At 40.2% G+C, this 24,678-nt stretch overlaps 1 protein-coding gene across 2 annotated transcripts in view; it reads right to left on the bottom strand.

Moving 5' to 3' along the window:
• The window catches only part of gng12a (guanine nucleotide binding protein (G protein), gamma 12a), a 33,757-nt gene extending 9,511 nt beyond the window's left edge, over positions 1-24,246 (bottom strand). The window contains exon 1 of one of the 2 annotated variants that reach the window (XM_007568753.2): positions 23,865-24,246. The gene's annotated coding sequence lies outside the window, so the exon portion shown is untranslated. Of the gene's footprint in view, positions 1-6,072; positions 6,149-23,864 lie in introns of those variants that run through there. The other variant, XM_016680044.1, reaches the window with a different exon arrangement.
• Positions 24,247-24,678: the final 432 nt, after the last annotated feature.

Here is a 24,678-nt window from a genome sequence, read left to right as displayed (position 1 = left end):
ACACACACACACACACACACACACACACACACACACACACACACACACACACACACCAACACATGCGATTCATTAGCAGTTTTCAAAGCGCTAAGAACAGGGAGCTATTATGAGTCAATTCCATTAATACGGCCACTCAGAGATGAAAACCCGTGTTTTGAGACTCAAACTGTTACTATGCTCAGGCTCAAACCCAAAGAAAACTCTTAAAGGGGTTGCTGACGAACACAAAGACTTCCATTAAGAGGCGAATGAGGAGCCGGTCCCGTCAGCTGTACAGTATGTGTGGTCTCTTCAGTGACTCTCCGAGGCTTTTAGTGCCACTGTGGCTTTTGTCATAAAGTAACACTGTTGGAAGTAAGCTACTCTAAGGCGTAAGAGCTGTCTGATGCACTTCACTCTTGGCTAACAAGAGGTGATGAAAGCCATGAGAAGTATTTGGTCTCCAAAGTCTCCCATGTATGGCTGGATTTTCATCTAACTAACACTGTTAGTTTAGGCATAGAATACAAAAGTCCCACCAAATTTTATACTAACACTGTTATTTGTGCGAGAGGCAGGGCATACACCGGGGTCCATTACAAGTCAACACAGAGGACTGACAAGCATGGTCACACACTCACTCACACACGCACATACACGAATTCACAACTACAGTAAGTGCATTTCACAGTAGCAAATTAAGCTAACTATAGTCATGTAATAGTCCATCCAATAGTCATGAAAATTGTAAGCAAAATTTAGAAATGTCGCAAAAAAAAGAAAAAAAAAAAAAGAAAATGCAAATCAGGTGTGTTTTCATCTACTGCTTTGGAGCAAATCAACTAGAGCTGGACCAATCCAACAATACAATGTATTGGTTCCAATATTGAAAAAAATTCTATATCAGTTATCTTTAACAATGTGCAGATCTATTCAGTCTAATTCTATGCTTTGTGCTCTGAGCAATATCATGTTTAATTATTTATTTTACTTTATATCAAGAATTCCTAATTTCACTTTCTGAAGCATTTGAAAGAATGTTGCCTTTCATTTTTGCATTTTTGACCAAAATAGTCAACGTATTGTTTGTCAGTTTCAGTTTATTTACTTATTTTACATTGGCTGTTCTACTCTTAATTGTACTGACTGAACAAATTAGTTGTTATTTTTACATATTTGACCAAACTTATGAAGTTATTGGTGTATGCAAGTTTGCTGCACTGATGCAGAACTGATGCAGAGTTACCAAATTAATCAGTAGTTCAATACATTTCTGTCTGGGTTTAACAGAAACATCTTGCGTCAATTCAGCAGTTTTTCTGTATTGGATCAATAACAATCAATACTAAAACTCAGATATTGGTATCGTGTCAAAAGTTAAAAAAAGTGGATCGGTGCGTCCCTAAAATTCAACCAGTCTACACAGAGCATAATTGCATCCGATGTTGATGCTACATATGGCTGTAATAAACAGGAAATGGAGGTTGCAAACTAGTATGGATCATACACTTCTGAAAAAGCTACTATGGGAGAAATGAGGATGAAATGATAAGATTCATGGTTGGTGTTTGGTTGTTTCTTCTGTGCTCAGTTAAATTTTCCAATTTGGTTGTTAAAAGGAAGGAAATGTTTTCTCTCTTTGCTCGTGTTTTCAACGTTTGTAGTGATTCTTTGTCAGCGGCACCACATGGCGCTCCATCAACGCTTGTACATTATGCCACAGAAACATCAATTACAAAGAAAACCTCAAGAAAAAGTAAACATGACAATGAAAAATGCTCCCGAAGTTAAATCCATCTCTTGAGTTTAACCAAAAAAGTTCATTAACACTTTGGAATAAACAGTGGAATAAAAAGATACAATCCCATAAAACGTCTGCACGATGCTTCGACAAATCCAGTCTTGAACTTACCACATAATTGGTGCTTCAACAGACCTCTTTGGAGTTTATTACACAGTAGACTGAAAATGGTAAAGACGGTCTGCTTGTTTTATAGGAATACAGAGCAAAGCAGGGAAGTAACATCCAAGTTTGCAGTAATTCTGTGGATGTTCATTACAAGCAATTTTCTTGAAGTTCTTACAATTTTTCTATAGACAGAATCTCACAATTTTTTTATCCACTGTGTTGGAGCGTTGTGCAGTTCCTGCTAAGCAAGGCTTTTGATCTTATATTTTCTACAAGAAAAAGTAGTAGAATAACTAAGCTACGCAAGCTGTTACAAAGCAAAAAGTTACCAAATTTTTAGGAGTGAACCATTGCAGTTTTCTGGCTAATCACCAATCTTTAAAAAGCTCGACCTGCTGATTCCGATTTAGGCTCACACAGACTTTTTTTTTGTCTGACAAGTTGTTAAAGTTGTCACTAAGTTGGCAACACTGGGTCAACTGTTGTTAAAGGGATCCAAGATTAGTTGAACATGTTGGTCTAAATAAGTTGTAATTTTCTTGTCAATAAAAAAAATGCTGTTTGTGATACGCAAAAACTCAGAATTACTTCATAAATTTTATATCTCGTGATATTTTTCACCCATGGAGGCCGCCATGCTTTCACCTGTGCATGCTGGGTTGACACAGTCTGGTCTGTTCTGCACTGGAATCTACAATGTAGACACAGGAAGGCTAACTTTACCCAACTTACGTTTGAGTGGTGTAAATTTAGACAGTGCCACACTGCGTTGCTGTTGGCTGTTATTTAAAAATAAAAACTAGTGAGGTGAGTCTGGATTATTTCCCACATGAAAAAAATAAGAGTGTAGTGAGAGAGCAGAACACAATTGTCTGTGATTTTCACATTTGCTGAGCTTATTATAGGAGCAACTCCTCAGAGCAACACTGGTAAAAACATTGCAAAAGAGCTAACTGGGGAGCCATGTTGTGATTAGCAAGGTTCCTAACTGAAGGTGGAGCTACAGAAAGAACAGGAGTTTTTAAAGAGACAGAGGCCCAATTTTTAAAAAAATTAGGAAGTCAAATGTCTTTTAATTCATATTTTTTATTACAAGTGAAGGTAGTATAGTTATTTGATTATGCTATAAAATGACACTATGTGCCTGGTAAACATAATACTACCCCTTTAAGGAAATCGATGCACCTACAGAGTTCTGCTGTAAGCTTCCTGCTGTTTGGAGGAGAACCTATTAATGAACATAATAAAGACTTTTCCAAAACAAAAAACTCAACCAGTTTAGGAACATCAACACCAACTCATTCCCCATGTGCGACCATCTTTCCTGATAAGGCAGCAGCTTACCGTTTTCTTTTACATCGGATCACTTCCTGCTATTCCACACATCTGCATGTACATAATTGTGCAGTAATCTGTTAAACTCCAGATGTGAACTGAATCGGATGTAGCCCTTTATTGATGGAAAAAAGCAACTGACTGAATCCACCAGCTGGTGTGAACTGTAAACGGCTGAACTGCAATATGTAGACAGATTGTCTGCTGCTTCAAACAAAAGAGTTCAAAACTTGGATTCCAGCCACAAACCGGAATACTAGCTCTCCCTTGTGTAAACCCACACACACACACACACACACACACACACACACACACACACACACACACACACACACACACACACACATGCAATTCTCCTCTTTCATACTTTCCCTCTACAGGCCGTGCTAAAAGTAGCCTTCTCACACACAGTCAGCACTTTTCCAGCTGGCTGAAAAACTGTCGCCTGCTGCACCTCCAGCACGACCCAGAGCCACTTCTACCTGCTTTACTATAAACATGGCCCTGTTCTCAGGTGGAGGCCGGGCTTATCAGGGGCAACAACACTCAGTCATCAGTCCTGCTGCTGAGTAAAGGAGGATTGTGTTTATCAAGTGGGGGGAACTCTGAAAAGAAGGGGTGAGGCAGCAGCACTGTTCATAACGCTGGGAGTGACATCACCACTTTCCCACCAGAAAAAAAGGGACGCGGCGCTTTCTGTTCGCAGCAACAGTTGATGAGAGAGGAGCTTTGCGATGTTTCACAGCAAGTACTAAAACCACAAGCTGTTAGAAACATCTACACCATTATGGCATAACATTACGACCACCCACAGGAGAGCTGAATGACATTAGTTGCGTTTCCATTACAAATGTGTGCAAATCTTTGTCTATGTTATGCTATCGAAAAAACAAGATTTTGCGATTGCGGTGCTTCCATTAAACACAAATCACAACTAAAATCAGATGAGGAAGTTTGTTTATGAGGTAAGTCATTGAAAAACATGCTCTGCCATCATCAACTACTTCCTGTCGTCTTCTTCATGGTTTAAGCCAGTGTCAACATCCGGTTGTTGATCATGTGACTCGAGATGTGGAAAAAAGTGTCTCTATTGCAGTTTTCAGTAAAATAAATGATATGGCTAAAAAAAAAAAAAAAAAAAAAAAAAAAAAAAAAAACTCATCCTAGCATCAAAACTTTTTATTGAAAGACAAAATAGGCATTTCCCTTAAGCAAATTTATTTTCAAAATGTCAAATTGCACAACTATTTTGTCAATGGAAAAGCAACTACTGATTATTCTTCGTTGTGGCTCCAGTTAATGGGCGGGACATATATTATTGTTCTCAAAGTTGATAAGTTGGACACAGAAATATTGGGGAACTTAAGGTGGAATTGTGACAGTCAGGGCATTTTCCCACCTCATAGTCCAGTAGATTTTGTTTGATTGTTGACCAAAACATTTGGTCCTTTTTTTTGCTGTTGGTCTTTGGACGAGCTGCACTGAAATGTGTATTTCCCCTCTGGGGACTAATAAAGTGTATTCATTCACTCATTCATCCATTTTCAGCTGCTGTTCTCTTTCTGAGCAACCTGTTCTTCCTGGTCGCCTGTGGGGGCGCTGCACCAACAACCAGTGAAGGAAACAACACAAAAACCTCTGAAGACACTTAGCGCAACTTCCTCCTTCATGACATGTGAACAAAAACAGAGTGACGTCAGATTTTAGTAGTTGTAGGATTTCTCTTCTGTCTTTGGTTAAAGACCACAAACTATTTCTCCCGTTAGTGACAGACACACATATCTTTTGGGTGCATTTACCCAGAATTCCCTGCGCGATAGTTTGCTTCCTGCTTTTGAAGCGGTTTCCGGTTCGCTTGCCGTTCACATAAACATTCAAACCACACCAGAGTTCACTTCAACCGAACCAGAGTTCGTTTGTTTGGTCCACATCAGAATTTGATTGCGCCTTCACACCTCTCCAAACGAACTGGAGTTTGATTTAAACTGACTCAATGAGGCTGGTATGAATGCACCCTTAGACAACTGGATTGGAGGAAGTCCAAAACAGCATGTTCACATCATGAGCCACTTGTGTGCATGAGAAGGGTAAAAAGAACTCCATCTGAAGAGGAATTACATGAAAGAGACTTTCACTTTGACTAAACCAGATGGTGGTGCAATTCTAAATATAAAAGTCAGATAAATGGGGTTTGGGTTCTGATCCCAAACTTCTGTTTCCACTTCAGAGAAATACATAAATGCTGATCTGCAAAATTCCTAAACAACACATGCTGCCTGCTCATACAATGAGCCTAATGAAGGACTTACTGTTTGGTTAGAGCCTGGTGGCCGAAGAAATATGTGGACGAAGGATATGTTTTTTTGTTTTTTTCTTCTACTTTTGGTCTCATTTGCATAAAATCATTTCAAATCAGTTTATTTTACAATTCATCTGAAATGAATCCCCTAGGTCAGCAACATTTACAATCTACAGAGTTGTTTCTGTCCTTAGTCCAGCTATAAAAAGCATGTCAAATAAAATGCAGTTTCAAGCCCAATGACAAAAAACAACATTAAAATCACATCTAAAAACTGGTAACTGGTACTTCTACTGTCATAATGTTATGAAAATTCATGCAAACAAACAACTAAAAACTGCTAAACTTTACATTTGTTGTATTTATGTTTTTTTGGCTGTCTATAGTTTTTCAGACTGCAGACCTCTGGCTTATTAGTTCATGCAAATGACCCCAGAAGCAAAAAATAATAATAATTTTAAATTACATATAGTTACTAACACGAGGGATGTTATGGAAGCATCAGTTTGCAGTAGATTTTGAGGTTATTATTGCAGCTCATACTCACCAACACACTGAAGGAGAACTGTACAGTGTGTTCTTTGAGGGAAACTCTGGTGAACCACAGAGCTGCAGGTATGGCTGCTGAGATAAGCGATGCTAACATGAACCCCACCCATGCAAACATTTACTGCTTTTTATGACTGCCTTGCAACTGTTTGGTTGCAGTTTTCGACGGACATCTAATATTCTGACAGAACCAGATATTTAAAGGGAGGACTGCAGGACTGTTTGAAGGAGTGACAGGGAAATAACAGCTCACAGTGCTGTGAAAGAGTTTCCTCTATATCAGCTCTACAATGTTAGTATTCAAGCACCACAATGCTGCAACTTTTGGATGAATCTCTGCCTCAACAGAGATTCAAAGGCTGAATTACCTCCATTGCATGTAAGCTGGTTTTGCAAAGATCTGGTCGTTAACCCTTTATTTGAATCAGGCGTGATGGACTGGCGACCTGTCTGGGTGACCCCGATTCTCGCCCGTTAACCACTAGAGGCACCAACACCCCACTAGGGATAAGCGTGTTAAATAGTGTTGGAGAAGGGATGTATTCAAAAGTTACAGTAGCTGTTTTTCCATCTAAATGTCATGCCAATTTTTTAGTGAACTTTTAAAACGTCACAAAAAAGAAAATATAACTCAGCTGGTTAGGAGCGAATCAAGCAGGCTAAGCAAAGAGTAAAATTGTCAGATGTTAAAGCTGCGCTTGGCTGTAATAAACACAATGTAGAGGCCTCGAATTATCAGGAAAAATGTGGAGAATCTTCCCCTCCCCTGATGGAGGTGTCACGCATCTGGTAAGGTGCAGACCCAAGAGTGGATGGCAGCGTTTGCTGTGTCAGAACTTCTTCAACTAATGTGTTTCCAGCTCCACTTTACTGCATTAACCGCCTCAGGAGAGTGTAAAAAGTATTTTTGCAAAATTGAGAAAGTTTAGAATTTTGCCGTTTCCATCATCCTTATCTGATGCAATACTTCAAAATAAGAAAAATTAAACCCTTGCTCTGTTGACTTCCTATATTTTTGTCAAAAATTTTTACCAATGGACAAAAAAAACATGAGTAGATAAAAATGACCTGTTTTTTAAATTATTATTTCATTTATTACTAAATAAAGTTATCCAAACTAAGTTTTTATTATGTAGAAATGCAGTTGCACGTTTAGTGAAATTAATTGTGATTAAACACTTCTTTTGGCCCAACACAGATAATTGTTAGATCCGTAGAATCAACCAATAGGAAATATTTGCCTGATTACAGCTGTTACTGTCAAGCAAAGTCCAACAACCTTTTCACACAAGACCAGGTTAGTTTGCAGATTTTTTTTTCTTCTTTGGAAATAAAAACATAATTTGAAAACTGCTTGCTGTATTTACTTAGGTTAAGCTTGTATTACTTTATTTAAGGATCCAAAACATTTAAGGAAAATAACCAAAAAAAAAACAAACATAAGAATTCTGTTAAGGGCAGAGGTCAATTAATTTGGGTTATACCACCATAACAAAATAGCCATTAAATCCAAAGCCACATTGTGCAGCCTCTGAGAAACCAGATAGCTGTTCAGTCCTGTAACCTGCATGTCTTCATAAAAGACAAGAGAAAAATACACCCAGCATTCTGTCACAACTGCACCACACTCCCAACGTCTAGTCAGCCGGCAATAGCATCCAAATATGAATTCAAATATGAATGATATTACCGAATGCTATTATTCCCTGTAAGTGCAACATGAATAACAAATTTATTTTAAGGGCAATTCACTTTACGTTGATGCCCCATACAGAGGGTACATTTCAGTCTCAAACAGACAAGTTTGGCTGCAGGTTTTACAAGACAAGCAAGTTGACATGAACTCTTTTCAGACAAAAGGAATATTCCAGGACTGCAGAGAAAAGCCAAGTGTCACGTTGGATAAGCAGTGCAGCCGTGAGACAGACTGCCAAGTGGGTGAATGTGATTCCTAAGACATGATGTTATTTCACAATGTCTGAACATGACAGAGGCTCATAGAAAACTCAAATCTGACAGTGTCAGGGTCTGCGACTGGCTGACAGGATGACGGATAACTGCGATAAGACGGTAAGAGCTCTAGACGAAGCAAGTTGATTTCTACAGTGTTTAGACGAAACAATGCACTGTTCCTTACAGAGCATCTCAGGAATAACAGACAATTAAACATGAAAGAAAAGACAATCAGAAGAATGAACAAAACAAATGTTTTCAGCTGTTCATTCTTTAGTCAAAAGCTGCTGGAAACAAAAATGTTTTCAAAAGAACCAACTCTTTGTGCACACTTCAGGCTCCTGGTTTCCTGGAGCTGGTCAGGACTTTGGCAGCACCACATAAATGAGCTGCAGCAGTCAGATTGATTTTTTAGCTTTACAGGAACCAGCATAAACACCGATTCAACAATTTAATCTACAGAAAAAGACAAGCAGCAGCTTTTCTGTGTCCTGCTGGACAAGAAACTTTATTGTTTTTTTTTTTCAATGACAGTAAGCTGATTTGGTAACAGACTGTGTATGGTTGTCAAAACCTAAATAAAAAACTTAGCCATGTCTTAGTACACTTGCAGTGGTTTTAAAGATGATGGACTGAGCAGAGCTCTGTGCCTTGGGATATTGTTCCCATCTCTGCTTTAAACTTCTCCACAACGTCCTCCCTGATGTGTCTGCTGTGTTCCTTGGTCTCCATGAAGCTGTTTGTTCTCTAATGTTCTCTAACTAACATCTGAAGCCTTCTTTAAACAGCTGTGTTTATACTGAGATGAAATTACACCCAGGTGGACTCTGTTTACCAATCAGGTAAAGTCAGAAGGCAAAGTGGTCAGGTGGATTTTATTCAAGGCATCGTGGTAAACGGGGATGAAGGCATACTTTGATAGTTTTTATTAGCATTGTAATTTCCTGCCACAAATGTAGAAACTTCATGCTTTAGACAAAGGATGTGAAGCAGAGAACAGCTCTGTGATGTCAGCTAGAGGTTCCACTAAAAATAGTCCACAGGTCTGAGTTATAGCCACCTGTTGTGAGCCAGACTCTGACTACAACAACTCCCAACTGTTGCTAAGTGTAAGCACTCTGAATGCCAGCTGGCTATCATCCAGATTAGCCAGGTCTCTGTAGTTTCCACGGTGGTGCCTATGAGCCTCTGGTTCCTTGGTAATGAGACATTATCAACCCAGGAACAGCCCAAAAACAAACAGAGACCTTTGACAGATAATGCCGTTTGGACGTCACCACAGACGCACGGAGGGTGGCATGTAGGAGACACAGGGCAGTGTCTCATTGCATTGCTCTCGCGAAACAAACGCCATTGTTGACCAGAACCTGCACAAAAGGCGACCCGGCGCAAGCCCGGTGGAGTTTGCTGGAAATGTACACATGGAGGAGGAATGAATGGACGAGAGAGAGCTGCAGGCCTGCGACCGAGGTTGGCAGAGATAAGAGTCTGTGTGTATTATGAAGGGGGCTGGGGTAGTTCAGCTGGAGAAGGCTGGCCTGCAGCTGTGTGTATGTTGCATTTGGTCTCATGCCAAAAAAATCTAGAGTTGGCGACAGGAACGCCGTAAAACTTAAAGCTATTGTGAGTGGCTTGCCTTTCGCCTCGGTCCCCCTCTCGCTCTCTGTGAAAGCAACTATTCACCATGGAGGCAGAGAGACACAACACAATGGCTGTCCATTTCTGGTCCGACACGGCCCTGCCTGTATGGAACAATAAACAAACGTATTCAGTCTTTCCAGGCCCCGCCCCTGAGCTCGACTGCCTGCGTTTGTGCTGCCACTACGGCAAAGGTGGAAGAAAGAAGGTCAAAGGTCTGCTATGATGCTCGTCGGTCGCAGCAGATGTTAAGAAAAACTTCATGCATGGATGGAGTCATTGATGGGTTGCACGTCATGAAAGGTCATTAGAAAACAACTTAAAGGTTGTAAAGGCGCTTGTATTTTATGGAAAGAGGAAATGGGATTAGTCAGAGGATGACATCAACAATAATGAAGTGCTTGTTTTGCAGACAAAGGGTTGAATTTGTAAGTCCAGGGGTGCAAAGTCTAATGGTTATTTGGCTTTAAATATGTTGTTTTACAAGGTAAAAAAAATACACTCAGTATACACAGCTTCAGGTCATGCATCCATCTGTTGTGTTCATATGTCCCTTTTATTTGCTTCTGAGCTGCAAGGACTGGAAGCTTCAGGGGAAACCCTGATGCTCTCACCACCATACAGGAGATAATGCATTTTAAAAGGGACATCAGTTTAAAAAACAACAAAAAACATGCCATGTCAATAATTATTTTAGCTGATTTAAGGGATAAGTGGAAAACGTTTTATTATTACTGCAGTCAAACCTTTCCTCCAACCGTTAACCAGATTTAGCATTTTTCCACGTTTTTGCTGATGAAGTCCAAGTCTCTGGGGTTGGAAGGCCTCCTTGCCATAACCATAATCTTTAGCTCCTTTCACAGTTTCTTTGTGAGAATCAAATCGGGACTCTAGACTCCAAAAAGTTGCCTTTTCTTCCAGTCAGAAAAAACATGTTTCTTCTGACTGGAAATTAAAAGGATTAAATCTGCTGGAATATGAATAATTTTGTACTTAACTGTAACTCAGTATAGTAATGATGGACAGATCAATTGACCACTGATGAATAAGCGCTCTTCAAGCAGAGGCTTCTGATGAATCAGGGACCCCCACCCCCGCTTAGTATCTGCCACTATTCAACACTTCAGTAAAGTCGCATTATATATGTTTATGCAGATTTATTTAAGTGTTTTTTCATTGCCTTTTAAACAATTTTTGTTTCTGCATGATTATATTTGCATTTTCTACATTCCCTCCATGTTTTCTAATAAAGGGGATTTAATTCCATAAGAATGTGAGATTCCAAAATCAGCAAAAGATCATAAATGCAAATTCAGCTCAACTGAAACATAAGGGGAGAAAAGGGAAACTCAGCAACACACAACCAACCCCCTCCCACCCACACGCACACATACACCTCAGTCCAACATGGCTAAGTCAATGTTTTGCCACAGCATCATTTATTCAGTGACATCTGAGAAGCGCCACTTGCTTTGGTGTGTCACGCACACGTTAAAAGGGTTTTGTCTGCATACCTCTGAAACTTGTCCTTACATGTCAGAGGTCAACAGGCCACCAGGGACACAGGTTTTGTCCTTTTTTCCAACCTCTAAAGGCCAAACATGCAGACATGGTTACATTTAAAGATAATGAAAAGCTTATGGAAATAAAATCCCGTATATTACGAGGATTGGAATCTTTAATTTCTTTAACATAAATGTAAATTAAGATTTCTTTTATTCCAGTTGACATTTTTAAGCTGATCAGTTTCTAGTAATCTATGACTTATTGTTTTATAATCAGAGGTGCACTGTTTGCAGTTTTCTGAATGATTGATGTGCTGATTCAGATTTTTCCCAATACCAATTCATTTATCTGAAAAGTTCCTAAATATACCAACAAAGTTGCTAGCCTGGCAACTGTGGGGTGACTAGTGTTAACCACCAATGTGCAGACGTGACCTGGTTGGGGGGGGTGTCCCGACAGAGGCTGATTTTTAGACCTTTGTGGAGGGAGATATAAGATCAGTGGACAAGATGGAATTCACATCCAAGAATTGCCCAAAACTAAAGGAATTAGAGAGCGTGGTTGGACACCATGTCTAAACATGAGCCATTTTCTCCTACTAGTGCTAGGCACGCAATTGTTTCACTTTTACCCAGAATGCCCTGCGCTTCTTTTGCAGCGGTCTCCAGTGCACTTGGCGCTCACATACGGATTCAAACCAAAACAGAGTTCACTTCAACCGAACCGAGACCTACGTTTGTAGGTGGACCAGAGTTTGCTTTTTTGGTCCACCCTAAATTCCAGTATTACAAACTTTTAGATCCATATCTGCTCCAACTCTCCTGAGTCAATAATTAGGCCATTAGCAGGGCTACAGAACTCCAATGCATGCTGAGGAGCAGCTAATTCTCCTGCTCCATTCTACCTGAGGGTTGGCACTTGAAAGAACTAATCTACAGACATGGTAGAGAGAGGAAGATTTCTCTTTCTTCACAGCTCAGTGAATATTCTACATATTTGATATTCTATCAGATGTGCAATAGATGTGTGATATTGATCACACATCCATTGCGATTATATATATATATATATATATATATATATATATAGTTATTAAGTTGTTGTCCAGCAATAAATGCACCTGAACTAAACATTGGATATTTCTGAAATGTACCATGTGATATTATGATGCTATTATAAAACATGAATTTATTTCGAGGCAGTAGGCACATCTTTACCAGGGGTGCCAATAAGTTTGCAAGAACAGGTGAAACTTAAAAAGGGACGTGATCCTGAAGAGTTTTTAAAAACCAAAAGACAGGAAACAAGGGGCATAAAGAACAAGAAGTCATCTTTGTTTATTTTTTTGTTTTTTGTTGTTTTTTTTTTAAATCTATGAGCGCTACCAGAACGCCATGATTCACACCATCAGTACGTATGAGGGGCAGTTTCTGGACAAACAGGAACAGGAATGCCAGGCATGTGGATGATCAGCAGATTATTACACATGAGCTCACGAAACAAGTCACACAAGAAACAGAAAGTTACCGCCCAGTGAAATTAGCCTGCTGATGCATGTGTGGAGAGGGGCGAACCAACAGTACAGTAATACTGCAACAATTCTAACACATGTGCAAAAAAAAATATGAACAGCAGCAGAATGAACATCTGCTGATGATATATGAGATCAGCATCGTCATCGTCATCATCACTACATTTTTACAGCAAACTCTTCACGTTTGTTTTCCACTGTTTCAAAGTCCAGATTAGAGAATTTATGACCCGTTTATGAGCCAGTTAAAGGCCTTAGTTGGAGCTGAACAGGAAGACAGGTTGAGGTCATGGCAAACAGAGGAGAAAATCCTTTTATGAACACAGAGCTGTGGGTCACGTGGTTCTGTGATGAACAACATGGAAATAGTTTGTGCATGAATGATCCATTTTGTTTGTTTGGTAACAAATGTGACAACATGAGACGTTTGGTGAAATGGACTGTCCTGGTGTTGATTAAGCGAGCTACAACTCCCTGCATTTTCCTGTGTGGAAATTTCCCCAACTGCGCTCCAACAGCTCTTCAGCTGAACGGGGAAAAACGGGTGAGGTGGAAAATGAAAGAATGGGAATTCGAACTGTCCCTGTGCTGGACTCAGAAACTGAGATTCTGAATGTGTCCCATCTGAAAACAAAAACTAGAAATGTTGCCCAGGAGGAAGCTCACAGGGATTTTAAAGTAATGGCAAAAAGAAGAGGAAACACTGAAGACAAAAGTACTTTTGGTTTTGATTCTATAATATGTGCAGTGTTAGCAATTTGAAAGACGCATAAAAAATCCCTCTAAATTCCCGTCAAAGTGTAGAGTTTTCAAATGCAAAAGGAAAAAGACACATGATTTTCAAAACTACTAAATGGATAATTATAGAATGTTTATGTATTTATGATTTTATTCAATTTCCATCCGTCCATTTTCTGTACACCCTTTTCCCTAGTGAGGTTGGGGGGGCTGCTGGTGCCTATCTCCAGTGAACATTTCGGGTGAGAACTAGGATACACCCTGGACAGGTTGCCAGTCTGTCGCAGGGCAACACAGAGACAGACAGGACAAACAACCATGCACAAACACACACACACACACACACACACACACACATACATACATACATACACACACACACACACACCTAAGGAGAACCTGGAAAGAGAACCCACCAAGCACAGGGAGAACATGCAAAAACTCCATGCAGAAAAACCCCAGACCAGGAATCAAACTCAGGACCTTCTTGCTGGAAGGCAACAGTACTACCCACAGCTCTACTTTATTTAATTTGATACCCCTAAATAAAATCAAATGTCACCTAATTAGCATCATGAAGACCAAGGAACCCAGTAAACAGGTCGGGGAGAAAGCTGGGTTATGGGGTGCACCGATTTCCTTCATTTCTGGTAATCAACCGATAGTTACATGTGAAACAGATTTTATCCATCAATCTCAAATTCCTCCACAAAGGTCTGTAAATCAGACACTGTCTCCTTTTGCTCTGCCGTGAGAGGACTGACTGATCCACACACCAGGTCACATGCACAGTTTAACAATCACTGTATTTAGCAACTTTTCAGACAGAACAACTAGCAACAAACCTAGCAACTGTTTTTGCTATTGGAGACTTTGGCAACAACTAATTTTTTTAGTTTGGTTAAATTAGTAGTTTTTTTTTGGGTTAGAACCTAACCCATTCTAAAAGCTTAGAACATCTCAACGATCTCTGTTCAATCAATCATCTGAAGATAGAAAGAGGACAAATCAATGGCAGACTTACTAAGACAAGAGGGCATAAAGGGGAATGTGTTGTGATTAATCAGAACATGAATGACTGCTCCCACAGTTTCAGAGACATGTTGGGTAGAAAGGGGCTCACATTGTGGGTCACTTCCTCTGCAGCCCTCCCCTAACTCCCTTTAAAAATGATCCCTGCCTCCTCATCATCCTCATCTTCCCTTCACTTCCCTCTTTTCATGCTTGGAAACTAATTTGTCCAGCAAATATTTCAGGCTGCCAGATTAAGAGTGTCAAAGGGCTGACCAGAGGAGAAGCTGCCGAACAGGAAGCATCCCTGGTGCAAAATGGGAAGCCTTGTTCAGAGCACAATGAATTCTGTAAATCACGGCAAACAAAAACTTGGAGGTCCTCCTAAGTGTGAATGAAGCACCTGGGTGGAGCGAGTGAACAGACAGGGAGTCTGTGCAGAAGAAAAAGAAAACAGGGTAGGATTGTGCTTCCCGCCTGACACACTGCGGGCTCCACTGACTTTTAGGAGTTTGGTTTCTTGTTTCAGAAACTTGCAGACGCTCTGCCCTCTAACTACAGGTGTCCCGACTGGGCCTCAGTGACAAAGCACACACTGCTCTTTGTTTGGAGATGCTTTGGGAGTCTAAGGAAACATGAGAATCCATCAAAGTGATGCTGGCTCTGGGACAAATTTACACGCCAATTCCACCACAAGCAGTTGTTAATGATTTATTTGTCACTGGAGAGCAAAGTTGGGCTGCACGCCTCCGAAGCAGCTTCTACTTTCCTCCAGGAGTTCAAAGGGTCATGCCCCTCCCTCATCCCGGTCATGATATGTGCATATTGTCAGCATTATCCTTCTTTTCTTCTTCCACACCTGTATAACAGGAAGCTGCTTTACGCTAGCTGAACTTTCGCCCACTCTCACAAGACATACCCAAATTTGGACTTCTGGCTTATGAAATGCAGTGAATGCCGGAGGAAACAGGATGAAAGGAGCTTGCAGCGGGCAAGCCTTACTGTACGTGGGAGTAGTTGGGAAGTTCTTCAACCAGTCAGACCAGACAGAGGGACCCACTTTACCGGCTCTACCAACCCGGGGCGAGAGGAAACCACACACTTTCTGTCAAAGGCTTCATAAATCAGATTTTACTTCTACTCAGATGCAGCCAGGGAAACGCAATGTATGTAGAACACAACATACATTCTGATATTCTGAGAAATGCATTAATTACAAAATTCGTTGGATTGAGTTGGTAAATGATTGATTTTTCCATGAAAAGCCTGTGTGTTTGATTAATGACACCCTGCTTGTGTTTGTTATGACTTGGTCCTTCCAGTAAATAAACCTGAAAGTAATATGATATGTAGGACCCCCCACACATGCAAACTGAACTGACTAATGGGACAAATGACGAAAAAGTTATTCATGTCACAGAATCAGTACACACAGACACCCACATACTTGCACGCGCGCACACACACACACACACACACACACACACACAAAACAAGCTGCACAATGTCCTGTGCTGCAGGTTTAGCCCTCTTTTAGACACATTTCACACATTCTGGTTCTCTCCTGGGAACAAACGAGTAGATGAAGCATTATGGACCCGTTTCCAGTATGTTTGGACCACCTGGCAGTGCCAGGGTGAGAGATGGTCTGTTCGTTCACAGGTCTGCACAATTAGGAACAGAAAAATCAGGCAAGTTATAAAGCTGACATCATGTAGAAACACTTACTAAAGTACAAATGGAGCAAAGCCAAAGTTTGTTTTTCCCCAGAAAACCTTATTTCTGATTATGCGGTTTCTGTTAAAGAGCTGAACTCCTGCAGACGACATACTTGAGGAAGATAAGAGATCAGACAGCACCACCATGTGGCAAGAAAAGAGTATTTCTCAAAGGTATAAACAGGTATAGACATGGATAATTATCAGTTGCTTCAGTAGCTGTGTTTCCATTGACCATATAGTTGCACAATTTGACATTTTGAAAATAAATTTGCTTAATGGAAGTACACCAATTTAAAAAAAAAGGTTTTTGATCATAGATTTTGGCTAAACTTTCACTAAGCTTCAATGGAAACATTTTCGCATCACACAAGTCACATGATCAACAATTGGATGTTGCTACTGGCACGAAACACAAAGAAGCCAACAGGAAGTAGTAGGAGGATGTCGTTGCGACATGTTTTATGATTCATCGCATGAACAAACTTATTCACATATGATTTTCATTGCATTTATTCTTTAATAAAACACAGCGATTGTGAAATTGTGTTGTTTCAGCATCAGCAGAATATTGACAAAGTTTTGTGGACATTTGTAATGGAAATGGAGCTACAGACTGGTGATTAGAAACAATGTGATAAAGATAGCTTTATCACATTGAATTACACAAATTCTAAAAATCCATCTGTTAACATGCAACTAAATAATCTTGACCTTTCCTTTCTGTGAGGACAAAATCTCACTGAACTAAATGTACAAAACTTCCATGAAGGGATGACCCAATCTACTGTTTTAGTAAAAACCCCAGAACCAGAGGTGAGTGGTAACTACTTACATTTAGTTCAGTAACTTTTTATTTCAAAAATGACTTCATTAGTTTAACTGGGCCATACACCATTATGAAGTAATACTCTAAAGTAAAACTTCTTGCTACTCCAGCCACCATAATTTCACCACACGGACAACAAAAATGTTTTAACCAAAAATGTAGCAGACAGACATACACCTTCAGGTTATGTTGAAGTGAGACCTCTTGTTCATACACCAGCTTCAGTGTTTTAATGAAATCTATCTGCTGAGCTGTTTGGAGGTCAAGGAAAATATTCTGTAAGCAGTTCATGCGGTCACTGGAAGTTTTTTATCCTGTTCTAACATAAACAACAGGGCTGCACCGATTTTAAAGCCTAACCTGATGATTCCAATTTTGCCCTTTACAGATTGTTTTTTTGTCCAAAAAGTCATCAGGTGATTTCCAAAGACAATTTGTTGCACCTGGTTTTATTTATGACCATTAAAGTGAAGTGGAAAATGCATACTACACCAAAGGATCCCAATAAAATACATTGAAGTTAGTATTGTTGTAGGATGGGGTGTAAATACATTTTGTAAAGATAATGTATTTACACCCCATTAAATACATTAATGGCCCTTTGCTCTGCAGAAATTTATATGAATGCAGAAGACGAACCAGGTCAGATTTACAGCTCATTTAACAGACGTTGACTGTTCCAGATCTGATCTCACCCAGCAGCCCTGGGTACAGTTTACACTCCAAACACAGCCATTTACTTCCTGCTCTCCATCCAATCAGAGCCAGTGATGTGTGGCTCTGTGTTTACAGTATAGAGACTTAAGTGTATTTAGTGTTCTGAAGTGTTATCAATTAGAAGGAAACAGAATGATATCCGGTGGAATAATAAACAGATCGTGAAATTTACAGATTGTTTCAGCACCAGATTATATAACTTATTCTTTGCCCTTTGTTGTCTTTCAAATTTGCTGTTTGTTCTTTATTGATCTCTCTGATGCTTTCAAAGAACAGCTGGATTTATACTAAAACTAAATCAGGAGCTGATCATTTCACCCCTTCTGCAACTGGATGTTCTGTACCCACTTTAAGAATAGAATTAAGGAGCTAATCTAGAACTAAAATCTGTTTCTAAAACTAAACATACCCAACCAGGGATCAACAGGGATTAAGAGGAATAGAGTATAATAAAGTTTTCACCAAAAAAAATATGCAATAAAATACATTCTGTGACACTGTAGATTTTCTATGATCATTTATGTCAGATATGCAATAGTTGAAGTTAATGGATACAAAATGACATGCTAAGGTGTGTAAACAGAAGTAGAGTAGGGGTCTGAAACCTGTGGCCCCAGTAACTCTTTGGACCAATCACAATGACTTATGTAAAAGTGATAATGCAGGTTTTATATGAAACACTTGCATTGAATTTCAACCAAATGAAACTAAAAGCACAAATATTTTTTTTATTTGCTTTCCTTCTATTAATGATGGAATAGTGTTACTAAAATCCTGTAGTAGGAAATGCATCCATTCTCTCTTTGCTAACATTTTTATGTTTTTCTCTATAGTCTACAAAAGGAGATAAAATGTTCCCAAAGCAAATATTTCCCAAATATCATAAGCTGTCTTTAATCAAAAGGTCAGATAACATTAGCAGCTCTAAGTAAGATATAGACTCTAAAGGTCGTTGACCTCTGAAATTGGCAAACTAATTAGTGAAAGAAGAAACTGACTCATAATTGCACACAGATGGACTCTTTAGTGCCTGGATGACTTCTGAAGGCTGTTGGTTACACTGGATTTTATTTTCTGATTATAAAAGGGGCAGAGGACAAATAATGCAAAGTTAGAATTTTATTTGTAATGTAATCTGGGGAGAATTTTTTTTCATTTAATTCAATTAAAACTTCAACAGTTATGCACTACTTAGTATTGGTCTTTTAAGTAAATTCCCAATAAATACATCACACACGTGTCATGTGACAAAATGTTCCAATTTCTATGACCCTATAATTTGTTTGCAAAGCAACATGCTTTCAACCAGAAGAGAACTCCAGATGGCGACGTTGAGTTGAGACCTGATGTTTGGTATAACAGCAGAAACCATGAACTCAGCCTGGAGTTACATTCCAAAACCACTCCTCTACAGAGTCAGAAAGGTACTATTGGTGTGATCTTTTAGGTCCAACATGTTGCTGCAAAAAAAATAAAAAACCATATAGCCTCTCTGGAAATATTAATACACCTTCTAGTTTTAGTAAAGAAATGTCACAGAAAGCCTCACGATTGGTTGGTGACATACAAAATGACATCTTTAACTGTGAGGAGAAGCTGTGGGGTTGAAGCATTATAACCCATCAGCTCTCAGGTGCAGTCAGATGCTCTGCTGTTGTGTGGAGACATTACGTACCAGAAGTGAAAAGCAGACAGAAAGTGCATCGACAGCAGTGAGGAAACCGAGCTGCAATCACAACATACCATCTGAAAACCATGACATAGTTTCAGAGATGAGAGGAGTGAAAGGTGCTGCCTCTCCTATCCATCTGAGATTGTTGCTACAACAACACTTCCTGCTAGGCTGATGACTCAATTAGTAAATTAGTGTTCCTTATGCTTATGCTGTTCACTATGTGATCTACCTGGCCTGCTTCAGGCCAAACTAAACAATCTCCGCCCTTGTTGAGCGTTTTATTAAAGTAGCTCTGCTAGCTAACCGATTGATGGGTGTGTCTGTATGTGGAGTCTCCACCGCTCTCACTGCATCTACTCCTGCATAGGGTGGAAACCAAGCAAAGCAAATACTCAGCTGTGACACAAACAGTGATGTGAAGAAGCGTTTATGCTCCTCCTCTTTACACTTTGTGGTCACACAAATATTTTCTTAAAAATAAGAAAGTTCTTTAAAACAGAGCTGATTAGTTTAATTTGAAATCCAAATCCATAATTACTCCCAAATTTGTTGCATAGTTTGATGAATGACTAGAGACAGCCAAAGTTATTACGTGGGTTGTGGGTACTATGCCCGAGGTTTTTTTTATTATTAAATCTTTATTTAACAGATAAAAGCACTTTAGATCAAAACCTCTTGAGCATAGCAGTTGTGACAGCACTAATTTAAAGATGTTTTTGGTTGTTTTGTTTTTTTTGTTTGTTTGTTTTGCAAAAAGAGTTCAATGACACGAGCAAGCTGAGTTTTAGTTCAGCTTGCGAAGTGTTCCAAGCAGAAGGTACAGAAAACTAAAATTGTTCCCTTTTTCTGTTCATACACAAGGAACATAGAGGTGCAAACAATCCTTGGAGCAGAAGGCATATCTGGTTTCTGCTTTCTGAATAAAAGTACTGTACATAAATAATTAGGAAGCAGGTCAATAGGAGACTTGTGCACCAGAGTAATCCGGTATGAATGTCCCCTCATAGGCAGGGACAACATGCTAGCTTTACAATACAGAGCGCAGTAACTACCAACCAGTACACCGGAGTCTAACCGAACCCTAAGCCTGCAGACAGCTGTTGAAGCACAATAACAATGCACCACAACAGGAGCAAATAGAAGATAAAAAGATCGAGAATTGAGTCCTGAAGAACCCCACAAGACTCGATTCTTGCAAGATACCAAGATCCAGGCTCTTGGTACACTTCCTTTATCCTTTACCTGGTACATTCTGTCATTCAAACAGGAACAACACCAATCCAGGGCTAAACCCTCAGTTCCATCCCAGTGTTTCAAACCAGAGATATACTATGGTCTACAGCACTGGTCCCCATAGTCGGTCCTCGAGTGCCGGCATCCTGCATGTTTTAGTTCTCTTCCCGGTTTAGCGCACCTGGATCAAATGATGGCTCATTAGAAGGCCTAAGAAGAACACTGACAAGCTGAAAAGGTTGTTACCACCACCAGGGAGAGAACTAAAACATGCAGGCTGGGCCTCAAAGACCGACTTTGGGGAGCATCGTCTAGAGTATCAAACACTGCAGTAAGATCTAAAACAGTGTTTCTCAACCCTGGTCCTCACCAAATTATGTGGCCCTAAATGTGTGTAAATGAAATATTACCCAAAGATCCTCATAACCACACTTAAACATGGTAGTGGCAAAAATTCACATTGAGCCCAAGCATGAGTCCAGATCAGCAGAAAGTTTAACCTTATGAGAGAAAAAATGACATTTTGAAATGGCCTAGTCAAATTTCAGAACTAAATTCAACAGATTACCTGAGTCTGAGACATTTGAACTTTTCTATGTGAGAGTGTAGAAGATGTGGGATGCTGATATAAAGCAAAAAAATAGACAGGTGTTAAAAATGAAGCATAAAGTGGCTTAGCTTATGCAAACAGGCTCTTTAAGGAATAAATCACATTAAAAGCTTTAAATTATTTATCCACGTCTCGTTTTATGACACCACCTAATCCTGGCCTTTTAACAGGGGTGTGTAAACTTTCAAGAGCAGCTCTCATTCTTTGCTGAGCGCAGTTTTCTCTCTCCGTTTTGCTCTGTTGGATGAGTGTGAGAAACACGCAAAGAAAATGTCATGAATCATTAATTCAGCGAAGGAAGTAGTAGAGTCAGTGAGGGACGTCCTGCCTCACCAATCTGTGCACAGAGAGCATTCCACAGCCACCGCTATGAGGAAACAGATCCCGGCTGCTGAGGCGGCTCATGGCATCGCCTCTTTGCTCTTTTCAGAACCTGTCCACAAAGCTGCTGAGCGAGTCGAGCAGCATTCTGGCGCAGACTGAGAAGATGCGCAGTGCCCTGCGACTGCGTGTTCCTCCCTGGGTTTGTGACTCAAACTGAAATTCAGAGTCAATCTCGAGCCACATCTGATTCCTGCATCGAGCAGAATGTTGTTTACGTCATGATCTATTTCCATGCGCCGCCTCAGCCCTGTCGTCGTGATGAACTCACTTGTTCCAAGTTTTAAATGCAGCCGGAGTAAAAACACCAAGACGACTGATCCAACGCAGCAAAGTCTGACTTCTAATCAGAGCAGCAGCAGAATTCATCCCAAAAAGCAACACAACTGCAAGGGGATTCGCCAATGTGAAAATTTGGGCCAATATTGATATCCAATATTAATATTGCTGCTATGGTCAATAACCGATATTTGCTTCTTTTTTTATTGTCGTGTAAACAAATCAAATTCAGACGTTAAGATTGAGTGACTATACACAGAAAGAAAACAAAATGTGTGAAAGAAGAAAACAGTCAAGTGTCGTCCATTTGGTGTTTGTTGTACAGAGTGATCTTGTTGATATGGTAGAGGAAGAAGAAGAAGAAAATAATGATAGTAAAAGAAAAATAACGCATTACATAGTAAAGGAAAAGTTATTATAGTTTATATATTTAAATGACCACATCGTTGACATTGCCTCCTCTGCTTCAGTTAAACAAACACCACATGACCAACCTCCCACACTCCCAAAACACAAAAAGCAAAAAGATGGAAATAAATATTAATGCCGGCACATTTTAAACATGTCAGATAGATGTTGAAAAAAGATTAACAGCTACCGATACCAATGTTGATATCGATATATTTTGAATCCCTAACAACTATGTCACTTTGTTCTTGGCTGCTGTTATAAGCTGTCCATTTCGTCAAAATAAAACCTGAGGAACAGACATGCAGCGATTGCAGTTTTCCAGCCGATCACTGATATAAGCCTGGCGCAATAAAAAATTTATCAACTAATTGCATAACTAATTAAAATCAGCCTGATCATTTCCATTCTGACGATGAATATGGATTATGATGTCTAGAGACATCATAATCTGGTTATTGTGGTTATTGTGTTTTATTCTGAATGTTTGAAATATCTTCCAGTTCCAGTGTTAAATGTTCTGTACAAAATTAAAGTTTATTTTATTGCTTTTAGAGAGGGTGAACTTGATTTATTATGCCATTTTCAATTTATTACTCGAGAATGATGTCAAAACACAAATATTACCGTTTATTATCGCAATAATTACTCAGACAATTCATCATCCAGCAGAATTTGTCATCATGACAGGCCAACACCTGATCTTTAAAAAGTCTGATCCAATTTGGCCATTCCGATTTTTTTTCCCCTTTTTTTTTTGTATGAAAATTCAGTAAATATAGCAAATTTGCTAAGTTGGCAACAGTGGGGTAATTATTAACCATAGACATGACTTGGTGGGCAAGTCTTTCAGAGCCCACTCTAAAAAGGACTGTGGCTGAGATAGATTAGATCCGTTGAACTCCTAAAATAAAGGAAATTTATTGGTGCACCCTTACAGAGGACATTCGCCAAGGCAGGGAATGGAGCTGATCCTGGGCCTGAGGTGGGCCACTGGGACTGATGGGGATGGAGAGGAGGCTTTGGTGGAGCTGAATGGGATACTAATGAGTGGCCTTATCAACGGTTGGTCTGTATTCTGTCCTCTAATGACCAGGAGGGTGTGTGTGTGTGTATGAACAGAGCTGTTGATGGCCCACATGTAAACATCTCCTCCTTCTTCTCTTCATCCCAGCAGCGCTGATGGAAACCATCATCCTCAGCCTGGCTGATTAATCTACACCAGTGCAGCTGCTCTGTAATAATCTATTTGCTTTTCAAAAGGACTCCCTCTGTGGCAAAGGTAGGTGGAGTCGGGGGAGGGGGGGGGAGAGAGGAGCAAAAGGCCGACAGGGCTGAGGAGACCTGTTGAAGAGCCCACTGGTGAAAGCAGTGAGTCACGGTTTACTGTGGAGAGGTAGCAGCTGCGTGGAAACTGACACCAAACTGTCCGCCCAGACACACTCAGAGTCAATATGTAGACGAGGACGGTAAATAACGTCTCCACACTCAACACCAACTGTTGCTTCTACTCAAAGCGGGCCGCTGTAAATGAGAGCCGACTCCGACACACGTCAATCTTACCTGCCCGGTGCAGCGTGGAGTCAGGTCAAACAGGTTCCCGGTGACTGACTGGAGCCGAGCCGTGTCCGTGGGGAAGCTGGGAGGAGACGGTTCCCTCTCGGCGCTGTGTGTCAGCGCTGCTCTGTGAACTCACCGCGGATAAAACCACCTGTTCTCTGCCGAGACGCCCTACAGCTTCACTTTCCTCGCACAGCCTCCGTGGGTGTTTAAACCGCGGCTACTTTCTCGTGGCGTGTCAGAGAGAGCGGTCAGCCCACTGTTTGCTTTCCTTTTTTCCTCCTCCACTTGGACGAAAACTGCCGAATGTTGTCGGGAGGACAGAGAGGCGGACCAACCCGAAACACAGGACACGGCGACACTGAAGTTAGCGTCTGGTTTGTAGTTTCAGTAAAGGGCTGTTTCACCTAGTTTAAGGAATCTGGAGGGGGAAAAAACAGCCCTACTTAAACATGTTGGAAAACATTTGTTGTCTCAGTGGAAATCAATCATGACAAACAAATATGTAGATTAACAAGGAAATTAATAGAAATGAATATGAAAGCATAACTCAATTTTAAATTTATTGTTGCTTGTGATAGATTTGTTATGAATTTTACTTCTGCATCACAGAAGACCCAGACTCAGAGACACACAGAGGCCATTAGCCCAACATCTATGCCTTTGGGCTGTTGGAGGAAGCCAGAGTACCATGAGAGAAGCCACTGGAATAACATACGAACTCAGCTGTGTGGTGGTAAGTTGCCTTTTAATAAGAAGGTCCTTGGTTTGCATACCAACCAGCCGGTGATGTTTTTACATGGAGTTTGCGTGTTCT

This window comes from Poecilia formosa, unplaced genomic scaffold, assembly GCF_000485575.1.
Source record: "Poecilia formosa unplaced genomic scaffold, Poecilia_formosa-5.1.2 Scaffold230, whole genome shotgun sequence".
In the NCBI taxonomy this organism is placed as follows: Eukaryota; Metazoa; Chordata; class Actinopteri; order Cyprinodontiformes; family Poeciliidae; genus Poecilia; species Poecilia formosa.
The sequence above is the reverse complement of the archived record's forward strand: the minus strand, read 5'-3'. Positions and strand labels throughout refer to the sequence as shown.